This window comes from Acyrthosiphon pisum, chromosome A1 (assembly GCF_005508785.2).
Source record: "Acyrthosiphon pisum isolate AL4f chromosome A1, pea_aphid_22Mar2018_4r6ur, whole genome shotgun sequence".
Lineage (NCBI taxonomy): Eukaryota > Metazoa > Arthropoda > Insecta > Hemiptera > Aphididae > Acyrthosiphon > Acyrthosiphon pisum.
Genome location: NC_042494.1, coordinates 19,529,582 through 19,536,991, shown reverse-complemented (window position 1 = coordinate 19,536,991; position 7,410 = coordinate 19,529,582). Strand labels below are relative to the sequence as shown.

General features: G+C 28.8%; 1 protein-coding gene across 2 annotated transcripts in view; it reads right to left on the bottom strand.

Annotated features, from left to right (window-relative positions):
* The window catches only part of LOC100167329 (forkhead box protein D5-C), a 21,943-nt gene extending 15,029 nt beyond the window's left edge, over positions 1–6,914 (bottom strand). The window contains exon 1 of one of the 2 annotated variants that reach the window (XM_008181079.3): positions 5,978–6,914. The gene's annotated coding sequence lies outside the window, so the exon portion shown is untranslated. The remainder of the gene's footprint in view (positions 1–5,977) is intronic. The other variant, XM_001943041.5, reaches the window with a different exon arrangement.
* Between the last annotated feature and the right edge of the window lie 496 nt (positions 6,915–7,410).

Genomic DNA, 7,410 nt, shown 5'->3' with positions numbered 1-7,410 from the left:
GATAAATTGTTTTATTATATTTTGTGACATTTAAATTAGTCAATACAGTTTTTAACTAAATATATGTTATTATTATTAAATTTCGTCTGCTCAAAAGATATTTGTTTTTATTATTTAAAGTTAGATTTTTGTTTTTATTATAACTAAAAAAAGACTATGTTAGAAAAAAAATGTTATCGTTGTAATTATGAGTTTGATATACAAATACCACATAAACGTCTAGTTCACAAGTAAAATATTTTTTATACAAGTTATTTTTACTCTGGATAAAATAAACAAAAAATAATATAAACAATAATATTTAAGTTATAAAGTTCATATAATGTCAAGAGCACATGTTTCTTTAAAACATTTTTTTAACTTCTATAGTAAATACTTTTGAAATTAAAATGGGCAATGGCCAATGGGTAACATAAAAATTAAATTTGATATATTATAAACAATAATTTTTATTTAGATATAGACACAGCTTAAATGAAACAATAGGTATCTATAACTAATCTATAAAAAAAATCAGATAGAAGTAGTAAATAATAACTAATAAGTACCTATATCTAAACAAATATGTTTGACAATTGACGTTTATATGCTTTAAAACAACTTATTTTATAAGCAATTTTAACATCTATTGTACATTTGTGTAATTAAATCCTTTGAAAGATTAAGATTTTCATATAAATGATTATGATATTATATAGGTAGTATGTATTAACAGTAAATATATAAATGTATAATGTATATATTATATTATAAATTAAATATAAAAATAATATATAATATATTGTTGGGGATATTGTAGATGTTAAATTATTACAAGTATAAAATAGTCCACAAATACGGATACGTTTATAAGTATATTTGTGTAAAATATCTAAGTTATCCTATAAAATATTGTAGGTGGATAGGTAGTAGGTACTAACAAAATTATAATTTGTTGCATATAATGTTAACGATTGCAGGGCACTTGGCATAGATTTTTTCAACCTTTGTAATAAGACATATATTTGTTTTACGCCATCAAAATAAGCTTAAATTATATTATACATTTGAAAAGTAGGTAATAAAATTAAAAACACATACATAAAATAAACATTACACACTGTATTATATATACACACGAGAATACATAATATGAGTATTCATTATTTTATTTTTGTTCTTGTTTGAAAAATTGAAAACCTTTAAAATAAGAAGACTAAAATTAACAATTAAATAATATTATAATGCAGCAAAACTTCCATATTATAACAAACTTTCATTTAACTAAATTTTCTATTAAAAAAAAATAATTTTGAGAATCAAAACATATTAGGTACAAATTTATTTAATTCTATTCAACAAATTTCTCTATAATATGATAATTATTTTCTTCACCCATGAAACTTCGTAATACGGAAGTCTTATTAATATTTAAATATATACTACAGTATTACGAATACTGTACAGGAGGTAATAAAGATTGCTCAAAACACATCGGTAATGTACTAATGTCAATGCTAAATAATATAATTTTAAAATTTTGTTACCTGAATGAGATACATTTTTATTTTTGAATTCATGTAGCAAAGGTATTCTATATTACAAACAAATTATTTAATAGTTAAAATATAAATCAATAAAATAAAACAACTAATATTTTGTATATGTCAGATAAAATAATGTATACATTATGTATTTAGGTACCTAAACGGTTTAACATTACAAAAACTATAAATTTATATTATTTTAAATGCAAAAAAAGTATGAAACTTTAAAAGGTTTAAAACTTTAAAATTTTAAACGCGAGGAAATAAATTTACGCAGAAAATGTTTGAAGAAAAAAAAATTGTGACACCTCTAAAATGTTAATTTTATTTCTTTATTTAAGCATATAATTTGTGTTAAATTAAATATATTGTTTGCGTTTGATAAACAAATAAATAAATATGATATATAATTTTAAATGATAAGGCCTATTACCGAATTTAAATCAGTACACAGTAAATGGGTTTAGAGGTCGTGGAAACAACTTATATTTTTCGCTAGAAGATTACGTACGTAGTTATTTGCTATCTATAATAATATGTCATATAATGTAGATTTTAAGAAATGTATTGAAAATTAATTAAAAAATTAAGATAACAATTAAAGTTAATATTATAACGATTAAACTGTATATCATAATCTGTGTTTCGTAAAATTAAATACTATATTTTACACGTTTTTTCAGACTAAATATAAAATGTAAAATGAAATAACAAAAATTAAAATAAGGAGACACATATTTGTAGTGTACTCATACTATATAAATAATATGTATACGTGTGTTGAGTGTATATAGCGATGGTGTACGTGATACACACAAATATATCAAATATATTATACATATTATAATTTATAATATGGATATCCTAATTAAAATTGAAATTCTAATAGTATAGGTACCTACGATAAATATTTTATTTGTTAATTTTTTTAATGTACATAATATAAAATAAAATGGTACAACTAAACAACAAACACATAATATTATAGATTTTTCTATTTTTCTATTATTCTAAAATAATTATAAATTTATAGTCTACGCTACCTATTATATAGTTGCTGGGTAGTATAGTTATGAAATGGTCCTGTACATGATAATATAAATTAAATTAATTCTTGTAAGGAATGCAAAACTGTAAATATTTTAAGAAAATTATCGAAATTTCAATTGCAAACGATTATTATAATATACAAGGCTGGGCATTAACGAGTTAAAAAGTTAAAGTTAAGATAAAAGTTAAATTTATTTTAACTATTTAACTTAACTAGTTACTTTTGGCTTTTCATTAACTTAACTGCTAACTTACTAAATTTCTTTTTTAACTAACGTGAAATTAATGAATTAATTTTTAATTTTGAAAAATAAGTTAAGTTCATTTATTTTGTTTTTAATTTAATTATATTTCACTATTTCAGTCTATTTCGTTTCCATGGAGAAAAAATATTTACCATGAATTGTTTAAAATTAAAAAGGTATATCATTCGGATCTAACTTATATGGACATTTCTGTATACAGTATAAACACTATAGTCTTTAATTTAGTTTTGGGTTGGAAAAAAATTAAGTAGGTACTCTAGCGTTGTATAAACAAATTAACTTATTTTAAATTAATAAAACTTAATAAAAAGTTAACAAAAAGTACCCATATGTTAACTTTTAACTTAACTGAGTTAAAAAAAAATCATTAACTTGCCCAGCCTTGATAATATATAATATAAATAAATATATAATTATTTTTGTTATGGCTTATTGGAAACATTTACTCATTTTTTATTCATTAAGTATCATTTGAAATGTATACCCACCTATATTAAGTAATTGCACCTATAATAATTAACATGAAAAAAAAAACATAATTAATAGGAAGGTCTAACACCAATCACCATTGGTTTTTAAAATATAAACCATAAATTATTATTGTGTCAAAAACTCAAAAATATAAGTTAGGTAACTACTGCATTTAGTATTAAAGTTAAACGAATTCAAATGCCTAGGTACATATTTCATGATATCCAAAATGAATAGAATATTCAATACGAATATTATAATAATATTAATTTTATATTATTATTCTTTTAAATTATAATGTGACTACTCCGTATAAGTGTATTATACTTTCGGTTTCGTTATCAACATTCAATATTATTATTTTTTCATTATCTTATCACCAAGAGCACATTCGTTTACATGACATTGAAGACACTCGAAAAAACGTGCGTTCGCATGATCTAGATTATACAATTTCTACAATAGGTACAATTTAATGATTAGGTATGTGAAATTAAAATATGTAACTAATGAGAAACGAAAGCATGTATGGAGGGACCTATACAATGTATTATACAGTTATACACCTCAATTATTTCCTAAGCCTTTAAAATTCAAAACGTCACACAACCATACATCTTATATTATATTTTTATCGGTTACCTACCCGTATAATTTAATTTTAATTAATGTGTATAATATATAGGAACCAATAATCGTTTTAGTAAAATGTATGATTAAAATATATTAATGTACCTACATCTGTTCTTTAATAATATTTTTTTATACTTTTAAATGTAGGTACTTTATCGAGTAGCTTCTACAAAATTCCCAAAATACGAGCGTCTTATCGGACCATTTAAAAAAGATAAGGATTAATAATATAACAGTATAACACTATATAATTGTAAGTCTACGGTACCTCTAAAGCTCTAAAAACTTTAGAACTTAAGAATTTCTTAGAAAATTATAAGGGTCAACGGAAAACACCACCTGCCAAGTGCCAATTATTTAATTTTCGGATTCAGTTAAATGAGAGAAGCTTTGAGACGTGTCCATAAAATATTTATAATTATGACATGTAAAATATTAAGGGTATTATTAATAAATTAATAATATAGTTCTATGTATGCGTATGCATTTATACCTATATAATATGTTTAAATAGTGTCGAGGTAAATACATAAATTTACTTACTTAAAAAAAAATAAAAACAATTAACTGAGTACCTGAGTACCAAGATATACTCGATGATAACCGTATATGGTTATATTAGTTATTTATTATGTATTATATATTATAATTCGAATCAAATTGATAAGTGTAAAATTACAAAAATAAGTCATCAATAAAACGTTGATATACAATTTATAAACATTTTTGCAATTAATTATCTTTATAAGTAGGTATAGTACCTACATAACAAAGTAAAACAATATGGTATTTTGTATACACATAGGTATTAGGTTTTAGTGTATAACATATTAAATATATTATACAATATAGCTATAAAACGTACCTATATTTATCAGGAGAACTTGAGTGAGAAATATTTCATCATCGTCTTTACTAATTTGCAAACGTTTATTAACACAATGTCAAGGGTAGAGCTATCAGCTATATATGTATCTAACCTAAACCTTAATTATACAGATTAATCGCATGGAAGATTTAAATCAAAAAAATCGATTTCAAGACAATTTCTCCGTCGAATAAAACGTATAAATCAAACTATGTCTGAAAATAACCATCACACAAACGATTAGATATAATAAAAATATAAGTGTTCCTATGATAATATAAAAAAATTTATTATCATACTATAGGTATAGTCGTGAACAAAAAAAAAACTGATTAATTCTGTTTCTCAATAGTAATAAACAAATTATTCTCTTATGCAGGTTTAGGTCAACTAAGGTTTTAAATTTCTAAAAACTGCACATAAACGCGAGGAGGTAAAGAATTTATTCAAATTCGTTAGTGGAATTTTCTCGAATAATAATAAGTGTCAAGTGATTCCCAATGTCGTTGATGAGGAACGAGCGAACAGCATCACCATTTAGGTCCAATATCATTACAAATATTAAATTGTGTCTATACAGATCAGTTAATAATATAAAATACATGGAAAACATTAACGGGCGACTTTTAAGATATTATGTCGTAGAAGAGAAGGTTTTTGCGTGAATAAACTAAAACAAAATTCGTACCGATTATATTATAATGCCAAAAATAGTGGAGGAAATCAAAAAAAAGCTAGAAATATCCATACAACGTGTAAATTAGATACCTATAATATATATTTATAACTCGTAACCGCGATCGTATGTAAAGACTTTAAGGTAGGTACTATTATATTATTGTTAACCCGTTACCACCATATATACCATAATCAGTTGAAAATATTCAATTACTCTACCGTTGGTTCGGTGGTCATATAAATGAGGTTATTAATGACTATTGAAATCGTTTTACTTAAACGATATTATTTAGCTTGGTGAATAACAAGAGAATTCTGACCACTGCATGCGGACCACACGGTTACACGGTAACAGTGTGATTGACAATAGTACCTACCTTAATAAAATTACATGCGGATCTTACGCACGGTATAACATAATATCATATTGGTATAAACCTATTGTTATTGTTATTATTATTTTTTTTATTGGAGTTCGCACTTACCTGAGGGTTCGAAATTTTGGCGCGGGTATAGCCCGGGCGCCGAGTGCCGGTGGTGGCGGCGGCGTCGGCGTCGGCGGCGGTGGTGCAGTGGACGCGTCGCGGCGGCCGACAACCGGCGTGTCGTAAAGGTGTTGCGAAAAACGTGCCGGAACTACCGTCGCCGGTTCGAGTGACGGCACACACACCGGTGTAATGCGACGACACGGTGATATGCTACGACTGCCGCGGTACGCGCGTGTGTATTTTACAGTAGCGGTCGTGTATAGATGTCGATCGGTATAATATTGGTGTGATTGTGCTCGCGGCGCGCGCGAACCGGTGCAAGCGTGCGGGTCACATGCGCGCGAGCCGTACGCGTAACAATAATTATTGTTGTTAGGACTGCCGCCGTATATCGTGCGCTGCAGTATATTGATTGAAATAAACGGTTAATAAAAAACGAGTACGATATGTGAAAAAATACTTATTGTATGATAATATTTATTTATATGAAGTGTATATATGTTTAATAATGATATGCATTAAGTATGTTATATTATGTGTATTACGACTGGAGCACGCGAGCGAGAAAATTATGCGAACAGTAAAATACGATTTTTTGTAAAATTACATTTACTATATAATAATATGATATAGGTACCCTAACCTATCGTAGTCCTCTACTATTATAGTATTTAATATAATATTATAGCTGTGGGTGAAAATAAAAACGTGACGCGTGCTCGGCTCGGAGCGAGGTCCGTGGGCACCGTGCGATGGTGAGTGAGTGTGAAAGACGCGAGAAGATTTATAATATTATTATTACTGTGAGCGCACCACCAATACACACGACCGACCGGCTCTGTCTTCTTACCGACATTAACAACACACTACTCTACACGCATACGCACACGCACACGCACACACACACACACATACACATACACACATATACACACACACGCACATGCTCACAACACTGGCGGCGGCGAGGCACCACTACCGGAGGAACATTAGTCCAAAGTAAACACTTTGAAAATGGAATTGTTGATGACACAGTTGACGGGCGCGGCGGAGGGCGGTCGAGACGCGGGCCGCGGAGGCGACGGTGGAAAGGCGACTGCGGGTGGGTGGGGTCATGTGCCGGGGCCCCAGCGTACAATTGGTCTGCACCGCGTGGCGAGGCGGTGGCGGGTTTGTTTATTTAAATATGAGTTGTGTTTGGGGTACCCTCTCGCTCGGCCGCCGCCGCTGCCGCCGACTGCTCCTCGCTCCACGTCCCCCCCGACGCACCGTCGAGCGAGCCCCCCATCACCCGCCGCGATCGACACCGCTCACCACCGCGAAATTCCTCGGTTCTATACACGAAAAATAAACAAACAAACATTACATGTACACATATAGTGTACACACGCGGCGCGCACACCCGCACACAAACGATCTCGCAAACACCA